The sequence below is a fragment of the Eschrichtius robustus genome, chromosome 11 (assembly GCF_028021215.1).
Source record: "Eschrichtius robustus isolate mEscRob2 chromosome 11, mEscRob2.pri, whole genome shotgun sequence".
NCBI lineage: Eukaryota > Metazoa > Chordata > Mammalia > Artiodactyla > Eschrichtiidae > Eschrichtius > Eschrichtius robustus.
In genome coordinates, this window is record NC_090834.1 from 89,888,426 (window position 1) to 89,914,736 (window position 26,311).

General features: G+C 44.9%; 1 long non-coding RNA gene and 1 pseudogene across 1 annotated transcript in view; one reads left to right on the forward strand and one right to left on the reverse strand.

The window, feature by feature from the left end:
* The window catches only part of LOC137772486 (uncharacterized), a 64,281-nt gene extending 39,307 nt beyond the window's left edge, over positions 1 to 24,974 (forward strand). Inside the window, exons 3-4 of the long non-coding RNA XR_011075482.1 lie at positions 20,259 to 20,360; positions 24,540 to 24,974. This is a non-coding gene — a long non-coding RNA (uncharacterized lncRNA). The remainder of the gene's footprint in view (positions 1 to 20,258; positions 20,361 to 24,539) is intronic.
* LOC137772501 (lysine--tRNA ligase pseudogene) lies at positions 20,554 to 22,385 on the reverse strand (annotated as a pseudogene).
* Positions 24,975 to 26,311: the final 1,337 nt, after the last annotated feature.

Genomic DNA, 26,311 nt, shown 5'->3' on the forward strand with positions numbered 1-26,311 from the left:
TGGCCTTCCCAGTTTCCAAAGTGACTATTTAGTATTCAAAACACACTGTCTTCCTTTCCTTATTTCTGGGGTCCCTCTCCCCAAACTTCACTAATAAAAGTGGCCAGACATGCACAACCTTTATTTCCCTAACATAACATAAAAGCTACAATCCTGTCTACATGCTGTCCCTCTTCTCCAAACTTCCTGTTTCAGAGCACAAAGTGTCTCATCTAACCAAGGACCACTCTTTCCGGTCTTCTCTCATTTTATCAAGGATACTTTACTCATCTCCTTTCCATATTTCTAATGTATCTCTCTTCTACCATGTTATTCCCATCACTATATAGATATAATGTAATAGTATTTACCTTAAAAAAAAAACAAAGGGAAAAACTCCCATCCTTCATTAACTTAACAGTCCTCCACCAGTTCTACTCTTCTTAGCCAAAATTCTTGAAAAGCTCCAACATACTCTGTCCTGTATCTTCTTCTATTTCATCTTCAACTCATTCTGGCTTCCATCCCCACTTCTTAAATGAAATTGTTTTATCAAAGTTACCGATGACCTTGAAATTCAAGAGATACTTTTCTAGCCTCTTCTTTATCAACCCAGTTGAGCATCCGCTCCTTGGAATGCTTTCTTTTGCTGACTTTCCTTACCTCATCACCTGACCCTTCTCACTCCCTCAATATCCTAATGATAGGACAAAAGGTTCAGTCCTAGACATTTTCTGTCTACACACTCATGTCAAGACCTTAAGGGTCATCTATGTTGGCATAGCCATCTCTATAATGGTGGTTCCCAAATTCATATGCCCCACTTTGATAGCTCGCATGAGTTCCGGGTTCTAACAATAACAATAATATTAACTACAGTAACAACAACAAAAGTAACTAACACTGGACGGTTGATCACATGCCAGGCCTGTGTGAAGCACTTATATGATTGAATCGTTGATCTTTATCACATAGCTTTGAAGTAGATCCACTGTAATCCTCACCTTATAGATGGGGAAACTGAGACACAGGTGCTTGTGTATCTTGCCACCCCCAATTTGTAAAGCGCAGATCTGGAATTTTAAACTAAGCAACTGATTTTATCTACTAGACAGAAATTTTAGTACCTATCCATCCAACGTGTTTTCATGACATGTTACACGAGACAGAAATCTGAAAGCCATCTTTGGATTATTTCTTTCACTCACTCTCCACATATAATTTCTTTGGAATTCCTGGTAATTTCAGGTTAAACACACATCTTGAATCCAATTACATCTTCCCCAGGTTTTGTCTACCTTGGGACAATTTACCTTAGGGGTTGGATAAATCCTTGTGGTGGGGACCTCTCACGTGCATTTGTAAGATGTTTCGCAGAATCCCTGGCCTCTCCCACTAGATGCCAGCAGCACTGGCCCCCGCCCCCAGCCCCAGTCATGACCACCAAAAATGTCTCCAGACATTGCCAAATGTCCCTGGAGGACTGAGGACCACTAACTTAATCCAAGTCCTCACCATTTCTTGACTGAAACTACAACAATAGTCTTCTGCCTGGACTTCTTGCTTCAAGTTTTATTCCTATTTTTATTTTGTCGTCCACAAAAACAAACAGCAAATGAAAATAAGATTACAGTATCCTTCTGTCTAAAATGCCTTAATGCTTTCCTAGTGAATTTGGAAAAAAAAGTTTAAGGAAAACTATCACATTTTCCAAAGGCTTTGTGTGAACTGGCCTCTGCAAATTCACCAGTCTCATTTTATATTACCTTCCCCTTTGCTTCAGCCACGTAAGATTTTTTTCAGCTCCCTGAATCAGTTGAGTTTTCTACCAACATGCTCTTCCATCTGCCAATAAAGCTGCTGCCTCCCTCACCACACACCCACCATACACACACCACACACACACCATACACAACACACACGCCACACACGCCACACACGCCACACAGGCCACACACACACTACACACACACCACACACACCACACACACGCCACACACATGCCGCACATGCCGCACAGGCCACACACATGCCACACACGCCACACACGCCACACACACCACCCACATGCCACACATGCCACACACACCACACACACCACACACACCACACACATACCACACACACCACACACACCACAAACACGCCACACACGCCACACACACGCCACACACACCACACACATACACACCACACACACCACACACACACCACACACACACCATACACACCACACACACCACACACACCACACACACACCACAAGCACCACACACACCACACACACACACACACACCACACACACCACACACACACCACAAGCACCACACACACCACAAGCACCACACACACCACACACACATGACACACACCACACACACGCCACACGCACACCACACACACACCACACACACTACACACACACCACACACACCAGACACACACCACACACACATGACACACACCACACACACGCCACACGCACACCACACACACCACACACACACACACCACACACACACCATACACACCACACACACCACACACACACCACACACATGTGACACACACCACACACACGCCACACATACGCCACACACACCACACACACCACACACATCACACACACGCCACACACACCACACACACCACACACATACACACCACACACACCACACACACGACACACAACACACACATGACACACACCACACACACCACATACACACACACACCATACACACCACACACACCATACACACCACACACACCACACACACACACACACAAGCACCACACACACCACACACACCACACACACCACACACACGCCACACATGCCACACACATGCCACACACACACCACACACACCAGACACCACACACACCACACACACACAATACACACCACACACACGCCACACACACCACACACACCAGACACCACACACACCACACACACACAATACACACCACACACACACCACACACACCAGACACCACACACACCACACACACACACACACCACACACCAGACACACCAGACACACACACGCACCACAAGCACCACACACACCACACACACCACACACACCACACACACCATACACACCACACACACACACATGACACACACCACACACACCACACACACACACCACACACATGCCACACACACCACACACGCCACAAACACGCCACACACACCACAGAAACCACACACCCTACACACACATGACACACACCACACACATGACACACACCACACACATGCCACACACACCACACATGCCACACACACACCACACACACCACAGAAACCACACACCCTACACACACATGACACACACCACACACACCACACACACACCACACACACCACACACACCAGACACCACACACACCACACACACACAATACACACCACACACACGCCACACACACCACACACATGACACACATCACACACTACACACACACAACACACCACACACACCACACACACCACACACACACACACACACACCACACACCAGACACACCAGACACACACACGCACCACAAGCACCACACACACCACACACACCATACACACCACACACATGCCACACACACCACACACGCCACACACACGCCACACACACCACAGAAACCACACACCCTACACACACATGACACACACCACACACACCACACACACCACACACACGCCACACACACCACACACGCCACACACACGCCACACACACCACAGAAACCACACACCCTACACACACATGACACACACCACACACACCACACACACACCACACACACACCACACACATCACACACACCACACACACATGACACACACCACACACACCACACACACACCACACACATGCCACACACACCACACACGCCACACACATGCCACACACACCACAGAAACCACACACCCTACACACACATGACACACACCACACACACCACACACACACCACACACACCACACACACCAGACACCACACACACCACACACACACAATACACACCACACACACGCCACACACACCACACACATGACACACATCACACACTACACACACACAACACACCACACACACCACACACACCACACACACACAATACACACCACACACACACCACACACACCACACACACCAGACACCACACACACCACACACACACAATACACACCACACACACACCACACACACCACACACACCAGACACCACACACACCACACACACACACACACACCACACACCAGACACACCAGACACACACACGCACCACAAGCACCACACACGCCACAAACACGCCACACACACCACAGAAACCACACACCCTACACACACATGACACACACCACACACACCACATACACACCACACACATGCCACACACGCCACACACACGCCACACACAGCACAGAAACCACACACCCTACACACACATGACACACACCACACACACCACACACACACCACACACACACCACACACATCACACACACCACACACACATGACACACACCACACACACCACACACATGCCACACACACCACACACGCCACACACACGCCACACACACCACAGAAACCACACACCCTACACACCGCTCCTACCCTATCCTGTTTCATAATATTGGCTCCTTGTGATTCTTCAGGTCTCCGCTTTAATGTCACCTTCATGGAGAGACCTTCTCTATTTACTCTATGAAAATATGTTCCCATTGTCCCTCCCGTTATTCTCCATCACTGCACTGCACTCTGCTTCTTTTGTTATTTCACTCACTGTAGTTATATATTATTTGTATGATTTCCGTCTCCCACATCAGACTGTAAGTCCCATGCAGGCACAGGACATGTCAGTCCTGTTTACTGTGGTGTTCCTGACACCTGGCACAGGGCCTGCCACGTACGGACAATAGTCACTCAGTGGAGAGGCTGATAAAATGCATGGCACTTAGAATGACTGAGTAATTTCAAGGACTTCCCCAAAACCCCTGATGATGGAGTGCAGTGCAATTTGGGAATAATGATATGAGTAAAGGAGGAGAATTTAGCCACAACCAGTTTCATCAGAGCCAACACAGTTTGTCTTGGAAAAAAGGAAATCCTAGCTGGGCCAACACTGTGCATTCCCCAGCACTGGTCTTTCCCCGGTCAGGCTTGTTATTTCTGGCCCCAGTTATCCACTGGCTAAGTCCTTGGGTAGCATGGTTTTTTCCCTTTCAGTTTGTGGTTTGTAACTTGGGGAAGTACCCCATTATCAGTTCTGCTGGGCCTCCCATTCAGGATGTTAGGAAAAGGGAATCAAGTATAACTCCCTTGGGACCGTTTTAACAGCTGTGGTTTTTGAGAAAGTTCGCCTCCCCCAGAGCCAGCCTCAGAAGAGAGGAGATGCACAGCAAGGGTAGTATTCTATGACTTCTTCTGGGAGTATCGCATCACTCCCGCCATCATCCCTGGTGTGGTGTGTGTGTGTGAACACATGTGCGCATACACATATACTAGAAGTGGCCTCATCATTTCTAAAGCTGGAAGAATCTTTAGGCATATGTAGCATAACCTTCTCATTTGATGGAAAGAAATTTAGGCCTTGAGAAATTTGACTTGTCTAATGTCCTGCACCTAGTTAATGAAAAAGCTGCAGTCAAACAAAAGTCAGGCCTCCTTCCACCATATCTCACTGTCTGAAAGGCTCATTTCAAAACAGAATATTTGATTATTTTTTCTGATGATAGAGTAACATGTGGAGGAAGATTCCGAGTGCTCTGGGTTCAGTTAACCCTCAAAAGGACCACCTCCAGCTTCCCTTCTAAGAGATGGCCCTTGGCAGAGGCATTGTCAGCAGGATACTGTCTCCAGGTGAAGTCCCAGCCTTGTTCTCTGACCTCAGCCCAACCCTTGCCCTCCTACCCTGTTGGTTTCTTTGTGTCAGCCATGAGTTATCAACCACCAGCCGGCCTGCTGGGGCTCCTCCTCTGGCCCGTTGTCAGTGGTCCTGCCTTCTCCACCTGGCCAATCCCCGCCACGACTCCAGCCCCCTTATCTGGCCTAGTTCTTGCTTATCGTGAGCACGTATTAGTCACACGCAACACCTTTGGACGCAACCCATCAGCCCTTTTCCTAAAAACACCTATCAACCCAGACCCTCGATCACCAAGGCAACACAAGAGCCCAGGCTGACACCCCCTTCCTTGTCAGCCTCCTGCTTCCCTGGAAGTACAGAGAGAGAGGCCACCATATAGAGCACAGGGCATTTTACATAGGTACAAACTGATTTGTTTCCATTTTTCATTGAACTGTTTTACAGTGCATGAAATTTTGTGAGCCGCCACAAATCCTCCTCGGAGGAGCCCAAGGGAATAATAGATGTGAGCATAAACAATTATTTATTGTGCCAGAATTTGCCAAAGGGCTCCAAATAACATGAGAGATAAGGGCTATACTCTGCAGCTCAGAACGGGCTCATTGATATGTGCAATATCAGATCATAAGAAGATCCAACTGCAGAGACTGTTGTATAAGGAATGAACTGTAGATTTGGCTGTTTTGGAGAAGATCGAAATATGTGGTGGACAATTACCCTTTTGTTTTTTTGGGTTGTCCACCTTTCTACTCCCTCTATTTTGGGGCATTTTCCCACCCTGATGTGTTTTGTGTTGGTAGAACCCAGTACCCTACCTCTTCCTATAGAAGTTGAAAGAGGGAGCTTCTGAGTTCTGCCACTGGGGCTTGTAACCTATACTTATCCAATCAGATACTCCTCTGTAGGACATGGAGTGTGACACAAGGCTGGGGGGGGACATGTAGAAAAAGTTTATCACAGCAGGAGGCAAGAGCTACACCTCTGGCAGTATCCACAGCATGTCTTAAAGGAGTTCTTCCTCAGACGTGATCTTGACATTGCTTACTGTTCCCTGAATCTCGGGAGCTGCTCTTGTCTTTGCCTTTTTCCAAACCTCACTCTCTCGCCTTCCTTTCTATTCTGTGAACTTCCCTGAACTCTTCTGCTTCTGTTAATTCAGAGTTGATTTCTGTTGCTTGTGCTTAAGGACCTTGGATCATACAGTGCAAGTGAGGTGAATTCACCCTCCCCAGAACTCTTCTATATGGAATACTAGAAATTCTCAAAGGCACACTTAAGTCATTGGTTTTAGAAAAGAAAAAGGGGGGCGGTGCTAGAGAGGTGCTTATATGATCTATGCTTTCCAAAGAGATAAGAGAATTGTGGGCATCAATAACAGTTTATCCTCAGATCTGCATGACTACAAACATAATATTCATTGAATGAATGAATAAATGAGTGAAATCTGTCTCCAGAGAAAATCTGGCTCATATTTGAGTTTCCTGCCCAGTTGGGAATGACTGTACCTAGCACTCCATATCTTTATAAGCACCTCAGAGTCTTACTTAACAGCAAAAATACTCTTTATCTGATAAATGTCTTGAGATGCAGAAGGCAATTGGATCCTGGAAGTCCTGATTCCTTAAGCTCTTCTTCTTTCATATGTTCTAGAAGTAAGACATCAGAAGAGGGATTGATTTGTCTATGGTTGCTTGAATCATTGTCATTATCTAGCACCAGGCTTATGACATATTCATGGATCAACCCTGAAACAGGCTTCTGTACTCCTGGGAAACTCTCCCGAGTTGGAAGCTAATTCCTAAATATGATTGAACATGTTTCCAAAAGGACATTAGATGACCTGCAGTGCACCATCTGGAAACCACATGGAATACGAATTCTTCTTTGAGACCTGGTGACTAGGCAAGCAGGCTACCTGCAGGGGCTGTACCCCAACAATAGCCCCACCAGCATCATTTGTGGTGAAACATCTCATTTCATTCATAGGGGACTGTTTCACACACCCTCCTTTTTTGTTTGTTTTGTTTTATTTCAGTGGTCTTGTAATGGGCATGTGTGGGAATCCCTTACTAAAGGCGAAAGATGGCATTTTCTCTAAAATCTAAGCCAAGACATGAGGAAGTTCCAGAATATGAGAAGGCACTTCCTTTTCTGGAAAATGAAGGTGTGGTAGACTAAAGAATTTCTCAATACATTCCTCCACAAAGGCTGGTGCACAGCTACTCCTCAGCTCTGAGGAGTTTTAAAGGCACAGGCTGCTACACATGCTTCCCTCCACTTCCCAAATCAAAGAGCCAGGCACATCCTGGGAGAGGTGAAACCTGAGGGCATGCTGGGGTCACTGCTAGAATCAATAGGGAACAGGCTTGGTCTTGATCAGAGAGGTAGGGGTATGAGAGAGTATGCTGAACTAATTCTGAGTCATCAGGAGGCTGACTTCTCAGCTGGGGAGGGATCTAAAGAATCAATCCAGAGAAAAGGGAGTGTCGGAAGGTAGGAACACTCAGTTCGAGCTGGTTTGATAGAAACCTGGGAATAGTTAGGAGGACAGTCTGACTGATTTTGCTGAATAGCATCTTTCTCATCTACCACATGCTACTCTCGAGTCCATGTCTTAGAGGGGCTGCCTTGTGTGGATCTGATAATAGAGTATGTACACATATTTAACATAAAAATTTGAGAACTTTCATCTTCAGCTATCCACATTTAGGTCTCTTGCTGCTTCTCACTGGGGCTGGGAGAATAGAGTCAGACTCACTTAGCTACCCAATTCACAGGAAGCCTTGGCTTGTCTTTAGCTTATATTATTTAGCTTATAAGATGGAATTGACCATGGTCTCTCTATTTTTACCGTGCCATTTCTCTAAGGATCTCTGAGTCTTATTTTAACAGCAGAAGTGTGTTTTCCTTTGCTGATCAAAAAAAAAGTCTGAGATACAAGAAACAATGGATCCTGAAGGGTCCTCGTTCCTTAAGCTCTGCTTCCTTCAGAACTTTCGGAGGGTAGGCATCAGAAGAGGGATAGAGAGTGAGAGGGTTTTGGGAAGGTGAGGAGGGAATCCCCCATTAAGAGTCTGTTTACGCACATGGTGGCCCAGACCTACGGAGATCTGGGTAGAGACAAGGGTGAAGTAAGACTGTGTTTTGGAAACTGTGGTAAGAAAGAATCGATGAGTCAGTGCTTACTATCCCCAGAAAAAGATACTGCTCACTGGGGAGGCTTTGGGGCAAAGCCTGTACATGTATCTGGGGGTGGGGTTGGAAAGGCAGATTGGCAGGTGGGAATTTGGAGGGAAAGGAGCAGGGGGGAGAGAGAGTGTGAATGAACAAAAGGTGGAAAAACACATTGGGGAAATAGTACTGAAAGTGGGACTCCAAGCGGAAAGAGCTGTCAAAACAGAAACAGAACTCCCATGTCGTGCTGACACTGCAGGGAGATTTGCAAGTTGTATGGGAAACCCACAGACTTAATTTCATTTTTTTTTTCATGCTTCTAATTTTAATTTCTTTTCAATCCAGCATGTGTGAAACAATTGTTGTTTAGAGCAATGTTGTCTTGGTCACCTTAGGGCTATACTTAATGTCCAAGTTTAGGGGTTAACCAAATATAGCATACCTGGAAACAGTCCTTTATTTATCGGTAGCTGAAATAGAAGCTGAGTCACAGAAGTGACACAAACACATCTGGTGCCTGTCTCAGACCTCCCGATTCCCTGGGGTGCTGATGAGCTTGGTCTTCACTTGCTTGGATCTTCAATTCTCCTCTCTGTTGATATGCACACACCTGGCTCAGGGATGATCCCCCTCACGCTGGTCTTTCTCTAGTTATTCGCCCAGACATCAGTGACTAGATATTTATGGGTGACTTTCAGATTTGAGCTATAGGGCCTCTGATCGACTAAAGTGTCAGCAATTCCACTCACTGGTCTAAACATGGGTGATGGAATAGAGCTCAGCTTTGAAATTTCAACTTTGCTTAAACTGGATTTCATCTGTGCTTGAAGGGAAGGAGGAAGCAGAATCCATCTGGCTTGGAAAAAAATGTGTACCCTTTTCCCACCTGGTAGTAATCAACTACAATCACTGTAGTTGATTATCCCCCCAGGCCCTGGCGCTGGCACGGAGGAAGGAATAGGCTGGGACGGAGAGTACCACTATCTCAGTGGCTCAGAGTCCATTAAAAAAAAGTGGGATGGGGCTTCCCTGGTGGCGCAGTGGTTGAGAATCTGCCTGCCAGTGCAGCGGACACGGGTTCGTGCCCTCGTCCGGGAAGATCCCACATGCCGCGGAGCAAATGGGCCCGTGAGCCACAACTACTGAGCCTGGGTGTCTGGAGCCTGTGCTCCGCAACAAGAGAGGCCGCGATGGTGAGAGGCCCGCGCACCGCGATGAAGAGTGGCCCCCGCTTGCCGCAACTAGAGAAAGCCCTCGCACAGAAACGAAGACCCAACACAGCCATAAATAAATAAATAAATAAATAAAATTAAAAAAAAAAAACTTGTTATTAAAAAAAAAAAGTGGGATGGATTTACATCTGTAAGTCATGGTAGGTCATCTCCTTATTTCCCACACAGTCTTTCTATCACAGATAAGACTGTGAGAATGCCCCAGTGTAAGATTTGCCTACATTAGGGGAAATCAAGATGATCCCCTGGGTGCAGGAAAATACTAGAGCCTCTATTATATTCATTTTTATCTTACCCTTTAAAATTTTTAATTTTTGTGTGTATGTTATAATATGCATTGCATATTACTATATTGGTAGATGTATGTTATCTATCATCTATCTATCATCTACTATCTCTCTATCTCATTTGTCATCTATCTATCCATCCTTCTATCACAAGGTTCGTTGAGTAGCATTTTTGGAAGGGCAAATTCATGTGAGATTCTATTTTAGTAGGCTTCAGGTAAGACCTAGGAAACTGTAGTTATCTGATTCATTTATTTTCATTAAGGAACCTTTCCTTGAAGGTAACCTTACATAAAATCCTACCATGTAAAGGATAAAGCTGGGACCACTCTTTTGAAGGGGGGCTGAAGGCAAGGGTAGGGGATGGTCCCACCCTCCAAAGTTTCCCTTCCATTTGTTCTCCCCTCTGCTCTCCTTGGTCTGTGTAAACTCCCACTTGGAAACCACCTTGGTCGCTTCTGAAAGATGCATCTTTGGAGATTAACTGGTTCAGTGTTTCAAATTGGACTAACAGGACATGGTTCCATTCTCAGGTTTGATCTTGTAAATATTTCCCACTAGCTGGATCCATCCCAGTCTGTTTTTCACGCCACGTGCCAAACACCCCCTCACAGCCCAGGCTAAGCAAAGGGACTGACATCGTAAATAGACTCCTTCCTCCTAAGAGAAGGCCCCTCCCCAGGTAATTTCCCGCCTTGCAATTACTGCTTCATTTTTCCTAACATAGTGACTTCCCCACAGTAAACAGCCAGTGTATTCATGAAGAGTCATGTTCAATGCAGGGGATGATCAGACTTCTGCAGCAAACATTTCTCTGATCTTATTTCAGACTTGCAATTAGCTCCCTCTGCAGAAGGAGATTCTGCTTAAACTAAATGCACCCCCCTATCCGAGGAGCACCTCATCCTGTAGCTAATGCAATTATGCTTATGCGTGGTTATCATTTTCTTTCTGATTTTATTTAGAGATTGCCTATTTCCCAAGGGCAATTCACACTGTCATTTATAAAGTTATGTTGTCTTCATGTTTAACCTTGAGGGAGAAAATTGCCTATAGAAATAGGGGAAAACATAGGGTGTAGCAGATGCAGATAAAATACTCAGATCCTCTTTCCAGAAAGGACTCACTGCCCAGCTACCAGGGGGGTAAGCAGGTGACAGCCTCTCCTGTTAGCAACTTTTGAGCTAAATTCACACTCTGCTCAGAGTGGCCCTAGCCCATAACCGAACAGGGCCATGGGATAAAGTCATGGCCATTTCCACCTGATGGGGATGCGTTCCAACAGGTAATCTTGCTCTGGAGCAACCTTTGGGGCTAACAGAGCCTGTACCACGATCAGGTGGCTTCCTCGTGGCCATTCCTGCTACCTCATATTTCCTTTCACAGGTGTTACTCCCCACAAGACCTTATGCTTCCTAATTCTGTGTTAGAGTCTGCTTCCCGGAGAATTAGAGGTTGAGGGGGAGGGGGAGGAAGCAAGAACCAAATACAGGTTCCAATATTCTCCCAGATTCCTTGAGTTTACTATTCCCAGCCTGTGGGTATGAATAGCCCCTGGGGAACCTCAGAGTTATTTGCAAGGGGTCTGCAAATATACCCACGTGCCCCACATTGCCTATAGCCCGAATACATAATATGTCCAGGTATTTTGAATAATAAATGTGCTATTTTTCAAATATATGAATAACAATTCACTAAGATAGTTTTTTAAAATAGTGCATTTTTAGATCAGTGGGCTCTAATAGTTATACACACATGCACATATGCACATCAGGGGAATTTTTTGCATTGAAGAGGTGTCTTCATGTTAAAAGGGCTGAGAACCACTGTGTTAGTTGATGCGGCCCTCTGGTCTTCAGACATGAACTGGGAATTTCCAATGTAATTTCCAGATAAACTTTGGGAAAGGCTGCATAATTCTCAGATGGAGCAGCTCTAATTTGACAAATGTTGATGGCTGAGGGGTGCTAGAATGGTGAACTTTAAAGGGTAATGAGATATCGTGTGGCCTCTTGGTACAATATCAAACCTCCTAAAACATGTTTATGTTCTGACCTTCCTGTTCAGAGACATGAGTAGGTAAAAAGTGTTTGACTTTGGTTCAACATCTCTGTTTGTTTTGGTATAAATTGCCTTGTCTTAGCATACAATAGTTATCTTTAAGGAGCAGGTACCATGTAATTTGGGATTACTATTTAGGTAGAATCTTATAACTGAAAGAGACCAGCCTTCCTGTCCTACGGAGGAGAACACTGAGACTTATTCTGGGGAAGTATAATAACTTGTCCAAAGCCACAGCTAATAAGTGGCACATGTCTCTCTTAACAGTAGATAGGAACCAAACTATGGCTTATGATTTGAGGTGTAAAATTTACTAGCCTTAACAGTCAGGATGTGCTGAACTATGCTGCTTTAACAAATAACACCAAATGTTAGTGGATTAACATGAAGGAAGTTTATTACTGTTTCACCCGAAGTCCATTGTAGGTCTGAATGGTTCTCTAGGACACCTGTGCCCCAGGGATCCAGGCTGCTTTGATCTTATGACACTTCCATTTCAACAAATGGCTCCACAGTTGCCACAACAGAGGAAGAGCATGCCACAAGATCTCTCACTGGCAGTTAAACACCTTGGTCCCTCATGACACAGGTGATAGACTGTATCTATAATAAAAGGTGAGGAGAGCTGGATAAAAATAAGCACTCGACTTCCCTGGTGACGCAGTGGTTGAGAATCCACATGCCAGTGCAGGGGACACGGGTTCGAGCCCTGTTCCGGGAAGATCCCACATGCCGCAGAGCAACTAAGCCTGTGCGCCACAACTACTGAGCCTGCGCTCTAGAGCCCACAAGCCACAACTACTGAGCCTGCATGCCTAGAGCCCGTGCTCTGCAACAAGGGAAGCCACCACAATGAAAAGCCCATGCACCACAACGAAGAGTATCCCCTGCTCGCCACAACTAGAGAAAGCCCGCGTGCAGCAATGAAGACCCAACACAGCCAAAAATAAATAAATTAAATAAATTAATTTAAAAAAAATCACCACCTTGAGCATTCTCAGAGAAGAAAATGGCTAGGTTGTTTAAAAAAAAAAAAAAAAAAGCACTCAACATCCCTACCATTTCAGCCTCTCAGAGTGCCAGAAAAATTTCATTAGTTATTTTTAGGGTAAATTTCACATTTTTAGGGTAAAATTCATTATCACTCAATAGCATACATCATGAATTAGTTTATCAGTTTAGGTTTAGTCACTAATACTTTGAAAAATGGACAGCTGTGGTGGAAATACACTTTAAGAGCCCCTCTTAATAAAAGACTGCTGAGAGGTTTGGGCTGGCCAGACAGAGTTGTGTGGGAGACACCTGGGAGGCCCCAGCTCTGGTGATGGATGGTAGTTGAGGGCAATGAGTGTTTGAAGGAGAAGACTTTCTAAGGGCAGACGGGGCACTGAAAGATGGTAGAGGCTGCCTGTGACCAACTTCCTTGAATTCAACACTTCGCCCAGGCTGCTCAGGTGAGCAAAGCAACTTTCAAATGTCCGTGGATGTATTTGAATGATACCAAGTCTTATCAAACTTTCGATATTATGTTTGTCTCCAGTCTGCCTTCCCTCCCTGGCCGCCAAACACTGCTTTGAAAATAATATGTTGCTAACCTAGACTACTGGGTTTCCTGCCACATTTTGGTGTCTGCAGTGCTAGGGAGACCAAAATGGCAGAGAGAGACACTGCAGAAGGAAGCCAAGCTTGGTTTCAGCGTGAATTACTGCCATTTTTCAGGCTACTACTTCCATTGGCCTGGCTCACCGGGCTGAGGTCACTGGTCTCCACTGGGAGCTTTGAAGTTTTCAAGCTGAGTGTTTACCTAAGCTTTTTAAGCCATCTGGGCCTATGGAATGGACTTGGACACCATCTTTTTTGAGATCTTCCGCATTTTCACTCTGAGCTGAAAATATTAGTGAAGAGCCACTTCTGTCCCTAGCGGATATGGGATGTTTACTCTCAGACTAAGACGTGTTACAAATGAGGGTCAGATTAGAACAGAACAAAGTCTAAGGGTCTGGCCAATTTACTCTAATGGAATTTTTCTTCAAAAATGGGCTAATAGACATGTGACTTTCTAATCCAGTTCATGACTTTGGAGGCAGTCTGCTTGGGCTCATACGCTGACTCAACCATTTACTAATTATGTGTTTGTAGACAGATTACTTAATCTTTCTGCGCCCCAGATTTTCTTAAACTTTAAAATAAAAACAACTGCATCTACTTCAATAAATCTGAAGCCCATAGAGGCACTCGATAAATATGAACTATGATTGTTTTTGTAGTGCTTTAGAGAGATTTGGGGGGAGAAGTGTGATAATTTGACGTCTAAGACCACCGTTGTTATTGTCAGTAATAATACTACAAGATCTAATGTGATATACTGGCAGCTACTTCAGTTTCCTCATCCACAAAATGGGACTGATGTTGCTGGCCCTTCCTACCTTAGTGGATTATGTGGTGCATCAAATGAAGTGAGAGATACCTTGAAAAATAAACACATACTGTGGAGATGGGAGATCTTGTCCACGCTGTGCAAAGTAACAGCAGCGATAGCAGTGGTAGTTGTAGAGTGTCCTTGTCCATCCTGTTGCCACTTAGGTTGTTGCAATCTCTGCATGTGACTGTGATTGAAGAGCTGGATTTTGCTGGGGTGGGTGGGGCTAGTTCTTACTGCCCTGCTTTGACAGAACCTCGTGCTGATGAGGGCATTGCTTTCTTTTTTTTTTTTCATTTTTGAGTAGTATTTATGGATTTTTTTCCAATTTGAAAGTAACACATAATCATTATTGAAAATTTTAAAAATATGGAGAAGCTTAAAGAAGGCAATTAAAATCACCCATAATCCCATTACTAAGAGACCAGATGACTTTTGTGCTCTCCCACTCTGCCCTCCCCTTCTGTTTCTGGTTCTGGTTTTCCGTGCATGCACACACATGTGTATGCACCTGCACACACACACACACACACACAGAGGCATCGTGCTGTCGGTGCACTTTTACAGGCTCTTGTCAATTAACAGCATGTCAGGGGCACTTCTTACCTTGCTTAATATTTTTCACGGCATTCCTTCTCCTCACCCATTCTCTGAGTATATGGAGCCCTACCTCCTAAGGAAGGTCCTCCCACCACCACCCCATACCTCCGTCCACCCCTCTGGCCTTGCACACATCTGAGGGCATTGTTTTCTGACACCCAGCACTTCTATCCATGGAGTCAAGAGGCGCTTCTGCTAGGAGTTGTCTGTCTCTGAGAGGTCAGTGCCAGAGCCTGGTCTCCAGTTCAGAAAACCACAGGATGAGCAAAGCCAAGTCCTGCAGCAGCAGTATACCAGGCTCTGGCGGTGGGCTGGCCCTCGCTCCCTCTCTCATCTAAAGAGTCTTTTTGAGGCTGGATTTGCTTGGCTGCCCCTGGTTGGGAAATAGTAAGAAGCTTGCATTCATGGAAAAAGGAAGGAAAAAACAATCACCCATGCTTTCATAAAACCCAGCCTGTCACAGTTCCTGTTCAAGGAGGAGGACTCATTTTTCCCTAAGTTGAAAATATTTGAGCCAGGATGGGAGGTGGGGGGATGGGGGGAGAAATTGCCCTCTGTCCAGAGCCAGGCAGAGATTTGCATATACAGTGAAATATACTGGGGCTCTCATTTTAGGGGAGAGTTGTTTGGTTCGAAGCAAAAGACACCAACTTTAGCTAATTTAAGCAAAAAAAAGAAAAAAACTAAAAATACACACACAGATACATCATGCCACACACACATACATGCTAGAAGGCCACAGAGCAGCTCACAGAATCAAATAAAAAGCTAAAGAATCTGGCTTTGTATGAGACAGGAAACTAGGTGATCTAGGTGGGAGAGACTAACGGACTCTCCATTCGTTAGGGATCCCTGTGTCCCTTCACCCAGGATTTCTGTTCCCTGGAGACAGTAAGCTGGCCTTGCTTGGCGACATGCCAACTACTTGACCTGCAGAAGGTGAGACACCTTGCTTCAGGCTCTGTTAGAAGGGAGGCTGGGCTGCTGAGCAAGCCGTAGAGCAGATGTCTACCAGGCTGCCTTTTATCATCAGCCTCGTTGCTATAATTAGTTCCCCGAGGCCGCCTGGATTTACATGCATCTAAATGGAGTTAATGTGTTTCTGTTTTATAGCATCCTTGATAAAAATTAAACCATGTTAAAAGTGGACTACAGTCTTCTCACTCAAGACAAGATCTCTGCCTTGTCCTTGTGGTCCAACTGGAGAAAAGGCGCTGAGGCCTTCCTGAAGCAGTCTCTTGCTTCACCTGGCTTCCCTTTGATAGCTCCATGCTCTGGATTCTGGAAGTTTGTGCCCCCAAGAGCCCTGGTTACCCAGCCTAGTTCTTGCTTTAGACAGCAAACTAAAAATAAGTGTCCCCAGGACCATTCGTGTTGGCAATGACAGTTGGGCTGCCACCTCACCACAAAGACACTTGTCATTTGGGGGTTTGGAAAAGGGAAACACTTAAGTGCTAGTTTATCAGCCAAAAGAAGCTACGACCAAAAAAACACAGCACCCGTCCAACCCACAGACTTCTGGTCAGAGTATCAACTTACAGGGGAAAAGTTTAGCCTGTTATAAATTAAAGACATAGAGTTGGTTCTTTATTTACACATTTGCAGGGGGAAAGGGGAGACAATGTGAGCCCACAGCAGCAGCCTTTTAGAAGTTTCCAGGGAAACTTTAAAAGAGAACAAGCATTTTTTAAAAAAGTGTTAGAACATTTTCAAAGTATCGAGGAACAAAGAAAAGCCTGCAACAATGTACAGTATTAATATTTTGGTGTGTTTCCAATCCTGGCTTTTAGATTGGGAGGATGAGCTTAGGGGTCAACTTGCTTCCACGCCTGTCATATCTGCTCTCACTTGAGAATGAAGCCCGGAATCAAGTAAAAGTTTAATCAGTGTAGCTAGTATGCTGACAGGTTTTCATGCATGACATTCATAGGCCTCCTTTATCCACTTAATATAGCATAAGGTTTTCCCCATGTTTGAAAATTTCTTTGCCAGTTTTTTCTCAGTGGCTTTATAATATTCCATCAAATGCTTGCTCCATAACTTACCGAAGCAGGCCTTTGACATTGCACATGAAATATCACAAGTAATGGGTATTTTTGTGCCTAAACTGGGGCCACCATTTGTCAAAAAGTCCAGCCTCACAACTTCTTGGGTGTGAGGTTTTTATACTATCACTTTTTTTTCCTCTCACAAGGCAGCTCTTCACTGGACAAAGTCTAATTATTCAGTTCATAGGTGATTCTACCCTAATTATTCTTCACTCTTTTCCCTCCTTTTATGGTTCTGGAAGTCATTTCCTAGATTGTTAGCAAGGGTACTAGAAAATTAAAGAGAGGACAAACTTTAAGTACTTATTGCTAAGTCATAGAAAAAACTTCCTGGGGTACTGTAAGAGCCAGAGTGAAACTTACTTAGGAAATCCATCAGACAGGTCTAGACACTGCTTTAAAAATATGACACCTGCTCTTATAGTTTTTCAAAATATATTTTATATTGCTATTGTAAAACATGCTTCTGTTAGGCACATGGTAATTGTGTGTGTGACAATAAAAGCAATAACATTTTTTTCTTTAAAGGCAAAGAAGAGGATTTACAAGCCCACATTTTTTTTCCCTCTAGAAGTATCTAACCTTCCTCTCTTAGAAGCTCCTGGGGGCTCAGATATTAATAGTGTTCATCTTTCCTACTCCATTTATCTAGTCACCTAGGCGTGCAAATTTAGAGTATTTACTAGATCAACAATGATCAAAACAAAAACAAGAACTATCATTAACTGAATGCTTGCTGTATGCCAGGCACTGGTCTAAGACTTTGAGAGAGAGAGAGACCAAAAAGGGAGGATGTAAACAGCAGATTCAGTGGACTTTTTGAGGTGATGACAGCCACAGGAAGAGTGGGGGGATAGGATGCTGACGTGGGTGAAGTGTCCCAAGTGTGGAAGAGCGTGACCTATTCTGCCATGGACGGGGATTAGCAAGAGGGCAGGAAAGTGGCATCAAATATAGCTGGAAGAATATTTAATAAGAGAGGGACAAGATCCAATTCATATCTTAAGAAGAATGTACACATCTATATGGAGATAGATTGCAAGGGATGTAGGGTGTTCACAGGAATGAACTGTGAATGTGTCTGGGGCAGTGGATGGCAGTGGCCTGGACTCAGGGGCTCTGGTGGAAACAGACCGAAGCAGATGGACTTGGGATGCATTTTGGAGATAGAATTGACAGAGCTTGCTGGTGAATTGTAAAAAGGAGGTAGGGTAAGGGAGACATAAACGCCAAGTCCTGTGTTTTTCTATTTGAGCACCTAGGCTATGGTGGTGCCATATACATATGATGTGAAAATCTGGGGGAGTAACTGATTCATGGGTAGGAAAATGGAAGTTTCCATTCTTACCTTGTCATTTGCCAAAATGGACATACTGACCAAAGATAGAAAACAAAACAAAACAAAACTAGAAACTTAATGCTTTAATCGTTTTTGTGTAGTAAAAGGAGACCAGACAGACCTAGGACTTCTATTTTCAAGTTGTACGATTTAAATTACCTAGCCACCTGCCACTGGATGCTTTAACCTCCTAATCTTTAAAAGGGAATTAATATTGCCTGTCGTGCATTTCTGTTGACATAATATATGTGCAGCTCCTAGCCCAGTCTCTGGCACATAGTAATTCCATTTCCTAAATGTTAGTTGCAGTTCTTAGGAATAACCTGCACAAGATAGAGCTGTCATATGCAATAAATCCCTCCTTGTGAGGGTCTTGTACACACCTTAGCCTGGGTGACAGGATATATCCCTGTTACTTTCTATCCGAAGTCCCACATTTAAATGTTTTTTTCCTTCAGTGGAAGGCTTTTTTCCTTACTGAAATACCAGTGGCCTTGAAAAGAGAATAGTTTAAGGCATATCTGTCAATAATAGAAAGTCATCCTAATGTAGTGATTAAGAGCATGGATTCTGGAGCCAGACTGCCTGGGTTTGAATCTTATCTCTGCCACTTATGAGCTGTGTGACTTTGGGCAAGTTACTTGACTTCTCTGTGGCTAAGTTCCCTCATCTGTGATATTGGGACATTAATGATTCCTACCTCATAGGGTTGTTATGAGTTTTGATGGAGCTAATACATATAAAATCATAAAACAATGCCTGGGAAATAGTAACCATAATGTAAGAATGTGTTAAATAAAATACAAATAGTTAAGGTGTTAGAAAACATGGCTTTGAGAAGGTGAGGAGAGAAGGATGAGGTCAGGGAGAAGAAGGAGGGCAGAAGAGACTGGGCCTCTGGAGGAAGCAGAAACGGTAGGACACGGTGGGCAATCATGAGAAAAGCTAAACACAGGCTTTTCTGGTTTTTCGTTTTGTCTTGTCAAGCCCCCAGGGAAAGAGACTTCCAGAATGACCCCAACCCCAAATATGAGATCTAAGTTTTCCCCTCTTAGAAGCAGCCTTTAATCCATGCTTGGCTCAATGCAAGGTAACATGCACAGAAACATGCATTTCTGCTGTTGCCGCTTCTGTCGGCAGAATCTCTCTGCCTGCCCTTCATAAAGGTCATGTCAAGGTGTCCCCCACCCATCTGATTTGGCCTAACCATGTGGTTTTCTATGGCTTACCAAGGTCTCACCTGAAATCCGGCTGCAGACTGCTCCTCCAGAGCCTCAAGGGCTGGTTCATCATTTCTGGCGTTATTATAAATGGACTGGGGAGTCCAGGAAATGTGTAAGTTTCCTTTCTTTTCTTTTTTTTTTTTTTTTAGAGACAAATGGTTTATTTGGTAACAAGGAGTAAAAAGGAATTCTTAATTCCTCTGCTCTCTTTTGATGGCTGACATGAAATGTGATAGTCAAATAGACAGCAGCGCACACAGGAATTCCCTCGCAGTCCTTGATCTTCTCCACAAGCGCAGAGATGCCCAAGCCGTGCGACTTGCTGTCATTGTTTTCTAGACAGAAGTGCCGGCTGCTGTGCTTTCCAGTCCATCAGTGGTGGCTACATTCTCCTTCTTGTCTTCGGGTTTCATGGCAGGAAACAGAAGCACTTCCTTGATGTTATTGGAGTCTGTGAGAAACATGGTGACGCGGTCGATGCCCGAGCCCCAGCCACCTGTGGGGGGCAGCCCGTATTCCAGGGCAGTGCAGAAGGTCTCATCTATGAACATGGCCTCATCATCGCCAGCAGCTTTGGCCTTGGCCTGTTCTTCAAAAAGCTGCCGCTGTCGCATAGGGTCATTCAGCTCAGTGTAGGCATTGCGTATTTCCTTCTTCATGACAAATAGCTCAAAGCGTTCAGTCAGACTCTCTTTAGAGCGGTGCCATTTGGCCAGAGGACTCATTATCTGTGGATGATCACAGATGAATGTAGGATTGATGCACGTCACTTCCAGGAACTCCCCGACAAGCTTATCAAGGAGCCTGGCTGTGGTCCGAGGTGGAGGGCATTCAACAGCTTTTGCCACACAGATATCATCTAGAATTTTGCGAGTTTCTTCGGTTTCGAAGAGGTTAGTTTCTGGCAGTTTCATGACCAGGGCTTTCTCAAGCTCTTCTACCATGCTGATTTTCCGGTAGGGTGGGGTGAAGTCAATCTCACAGGCTTGGCCCTCTGGGCCATCTGGATGATAGGTGACCTTGTAACTGCCTGTAATGTGTTTCACCATCCCTGAAATCATCTTCTCTGTGATTTCCATGAGATCATGATAGTCTGCATAGGCCATGTAGAATTCACAGGTGGCGAACTCAGGATTGTGAGTCAAATCAATTCCTTCATTCTGGAACTGGTGTCTGATTTCATAAACCCGGTCAATGCCACCAACCACCAGCATCTTATGGTAGAGTTCTGGAGCAATCCTCATATATAAATTCATGTCCAGCTCGTTGTGGTAGGTGATGAAAGGCTTGGCCACAGCTTCCCCTGGGATGATGTTCATCATGGGAGTTTCAATCTCTAGGAATCCCAACTCATCCAAGAAACTTCTTATATATGTGATGTTCTTAGAGCGGATGATAAACTTCTGCCTCACAAAGTCATTCAGGATCAAGTCCAAGTATCTCTGACGAAACCGTGTTTCCTTGTCTTTGAGGCCAAGGTGAAGATGAGGTAACATATGCAAGCAAGGAGACAGCAGTGTGATTTCATAGGGAATGATGCTCAGTGCGCCCTTGTTGGTTTTCCCAGGATCGCCCTGAACTCCAATTATGTCTCCCCGGCGCAGTTTGTTGTTAATACGAATAAATTCTTCTTCAGATTTATAATTCCTGGAATTGGCCATGACTTGCAACTTGACCCCCTCTCCTCGAAGGTCATAGAAGATGAGCTTTCCCCCAGAAGCTCTTTTGGCATGGATCCTACCTGCCACCTTTAAGGTGATGTCAGTCAGGTGGTCCCCCGGCTGCAGGTGACTGTATTCTTGGATAAAGTGAGTGAGCGAGATGTCGACGTGGAACTTGTGCGGCTATGGGTCTTCCCCATTGACCTGCAGCTGGTGGACTGCCTGGCTGCGGATTTTGAAGTATTGGTTTGGGTCCAAACTCTCCTCCTCCGCACCCGCACCATCATCAGCAGTGTGGTTGGTGGCAGCAGTGGCCTGGCTTAGTTGTTTCTCACTGAGCTCCTTCTGCTTGGCCTCCTTCTCTGCTATTTTCTTCTCAGCTTTCAGGCGTCTCTTTAGCTCATTTTTGCTCAGTTTCGGCTCGCCGTCGTCCACTTTAATTTCAGCCCCCTGCACCTCAGCCATCTTCCCAGAGGGCCGGACCTAAAGAGCTAAGTTTCCTTTCTTACCATCCTTTCTTCAAGGAAAATGCTTCATGGGCTGTTGCATCTAGATGGCAGTTGGCTTTTATCATTAATTCCCATCTGAGCCAAACTAGGGACAGAGCATCAGCCTTTTTGAAAAATGGGGCAGCGGAAAGGATGTTAGTGAATCCCAAACTCACCTGGAAGTCTAGCAGCATCTAAAGACTGTCCCTCAATTTTTCCAAGTGTGGTGAGGATGCAGAGAAACTACATCACTCATACATTGCTGGGAGGAGTACAAAATGGTACCACTACCCTGGAAAACAGTTTGGCAGTTTCTTAAAAAAAAATAAATATGCCAACTACCACACCACCCAGAGATTGCACTCTTGGCCGTTTATCCAGGTGAAATGAAAATCTAGTGTTCACACAAAAACCTGTTCTCAAGATTAGCAGTTTTATTGGTAATAGCCCCAAACTGGGAACAACCCAAGCGTTCTTCAGTGGCTGACTGGTTAAGCAAACTGTGGTCCATCCACACCATGAAATAGTACTTGGCAAGAAAAAAGGAATGCACTATGAATTATTCGTATAAGCAACAACCTGGATGAAACTCCAGAGAATTATGCTAAGTGAAAAAAGCCAATCCCCAAAGATTATATACTATACGATTCCCTTTATATGATATTCTTAAAATGACCAAACAGTTGAAATGGTAAACAGGTTAGGAGATGCTAGGGGTTAAGGAGGTGGTGGGAGCAGGAAAGAAGTAGCTGAGGCTGTAAAAAGATTCCATGAGGAATCCTTACGGTGACAGAGATCTTCTGTATCTTGACTGCATCAATGTTAATATCCTGGTTGTGATACTGTACCATGGTTTTTACAATGTACCATGCGGGCAAACTGGGTAAGGAAGGGTATCTGCATCATTTCTTAAAACTGGATGTGTGTCTACAATGATCTCAAAATAAAAGTTTAATTTTAATAAAGAGAGACAGGATAAAGACTGTTAACTGATCCCCAAATTCATCCTGAGCTCTACCAGGACCTAAGTAATGCCCTTCAACTTTCCCACATTCCTTGCTCTAAAAGAATTTTTAGTTGTAGAAAGATGTAACCAGATGCAAAATTAGGTAAACATTGATACGTTGTTAGATACATTGCTTGCCACACACAGTTAGACCCTCAGCTCACCTACTGTTCATTTTATCACTCATTCATTCAACAAACATTTATGGTGCCCCTCCAATGTATCAAAGACTATTCTAGGTATTGTGGATACAAGGAGACAGATAACAGACTCTGTACCTGAATGGAGCTAATATTATAGTGGGGAAGACAGATAATGTATAACACATACATAAAAAGATGATTTCAGAGAGTGGTAAGAACTAAGGATGCAATAAAACAAGGTGATGTGGACAGTGTCAGGAGAGGGGAACCTCTTTCAATAGGGGAGTGAAGGAAAGGCTTTCATAGCGGACAATTTGATCTGAGAGTAAATGATGGAACAGGGCCCCAGAGCTGGGGAGAAGAGTATTGCTGCATTACCTTTACAAAAATCACTCTTGTGATGTGAAGAACACACTGACAGGAAAAAAATTGAGAGTGAGGGGGGCTTCCCTTGGTGGTGCAGTGGTTGAGAATCTGCCTGCCAATGCAGGGGACACGGGTTCGAGCCCTGGCCTGGGAAGATCCCACATGCCACGGAGCAACTGGGCCCGTGAGCCACAACTACTGAGCCTGCGCGTCTGGAGCCTGTGCTCCGCAACAAGAGAGGCCGCGATAGTGAGAGGCCCGCGCACCGCGATGAAGAGTGCCCCCGCTCGCCGCAACTACAGGAAGCCCTCGCACAGAAACGAAGACCCAATACAGCCAATAAATTAAAAAAAAAAAAAAAAAAATGAGAGTGAGGGGACCAGTTCACAGCCATTTCAGTGGCCCATGCCTGCGGTGATGGTTTCCTCGACTAAGGTTTAGCAATGGAGACAATGGTGCCATTTTCCAAGATGAGAAAGACTGTGGGGGAAGAGGGAAGGCGGTTGGTTGGGAAAAAGAAATGGAGAGTTCTGTTTAGTCATGTTCATTTTGATATGTCTAATAGACATCCATCCGCACTGGGCCACGAACATTGTTCAGCCTCATTCTTTGTCTGTCTCCCCCCAGTCAGTGCTCCAGCAGCTCTGGGTCACTCTTCCACATCCAGACATGAATGCAAAATCACACCACGAGTTGGTTCCCAGCACGTCAACAATGGTTTGGATTCTGCACACCGGAAGGATAGAGTTATCTCCCTAAGGGTGAACCTTGAACAAGGGGAAATGGGAGCTAAAAGGGAGCCAGACGGATAAAGTCTTCCTTTGTCCCTCTCCTACGGGCTACTCTAAGGTACAATATCTTCAAGCAACTCTTCCAGAGAAGTCCCATATGCTGAGTGAACACAGCCTCCAAGTGACTGCTGGGTCTCTAAGTGACTGCTGGGTCTCTTGGCAGCTCTCTGCGAGGTGGAAACCAGGATGGGAATGCAGCTCATCACATTATATCACACCTTCCTTTGCCTCCTTACCCTTTTTCTCTTACACCTAATACCCCAGACTTGCACCTCCCAATTAAACTGTTACTCTATTAATCCTTGCCTCGGACTCTGTTTTATAGAGGACTCAATTAAGACAACATCCAAATGGAGATGTCAAGTAAGAAGTTAAAGTCTAGAGACTTCCCTGGCAGTCCAGTGGTTAAGACTTTGCCTTCCAATGCAGGGGGTACAGGTTCGATCCCTGGTCGGGGAGCTAAGATCCCACATGCCTTGTGGCCAAAAAACCAAAACATAAAACAGAAGCAACAGTAACAGTAACAATTTCAATAAAGACTTTTTAAAAAATGATCCACATCAAAAAAAATCTTTTAAAAAAGTCTAGAACTCGGGAGAGAAGTCAAGATTGGAACAACTAGCTTGGGAACCATTAGCAGGAGATATACTGTATTCAGGGCTGTAAGGCTGGCTGGTGCAGTCACTTACAGAGAGTGTGTGGTTGGAAATATGGGTCAAGGAGCACACCTGGGGCACTTTAAAATCTACTGTTTAGGTCGAAGGGTGTGGATCCAGCTGAGGGGAACTGAGAATTATTACTCAACGAGTTAGAAGAAACGCTGAGGGGATGTAATGACTTAGGTGAAAGAAGAGGAGAATGTCACAAGAAAGATGAAAATAATCAGGTGGGTGGACGCTAGCTAAGAGGTCTAGTAACACGAGAGACAGAGGAGACCGTGGGACTGGTAACATGGAAGTTGCGGTGGCCTTGATGAGAGCGGTTTCAGTAAGGAAGTAGCATTGGAGTGGGTCAAGGAGAGAAAGGGAGATGAGGAAGTAGAAACAGCTAACATCATAGACAAGTCTTTAAAGAAATTTCAACAGAAATGGAGAGGAAATAAATTGGGTGAGGAAGTCCGTTTGATGGGTGCTATAACTGGAAATGACAGTTTGAGAAGTGTATTGTCTGGAAGTCAAGAGACCTACGTTCTGATCCTTCTTCTGCCATTAAGCAGCTGAAGAGGCCTTGGGTAAATCAGTTCCCTCTCTGGGCATTAATTTCCTCATTTGTCATATCAGATATCTCTGAGATCCTTCAAGCTCAGAAAAGCTATGTTCCATGGAGATACTGATGCTGACAGAGAAGGGACAGTGAGTGGGGAAAGGAGGATCCTTGGGAGGATGGTGTAACTCCTTAAGGGGCAGCAAAAGGATACCTACCTCCTTGGGTGGTAGGAAGGATTAAATAGATAATGCATGCAAAGCACTTAGCACAGCGCTTGACATAACAGTAAGAACACAATACACTCTATTGCTAGAAATAATAGAGGTGGTATTGGTAGCAGAAACTAGCAGGGTATTGGGTGCACTGCCCTACTGCACACACTTGGAAGTGCCATTCGGAGAT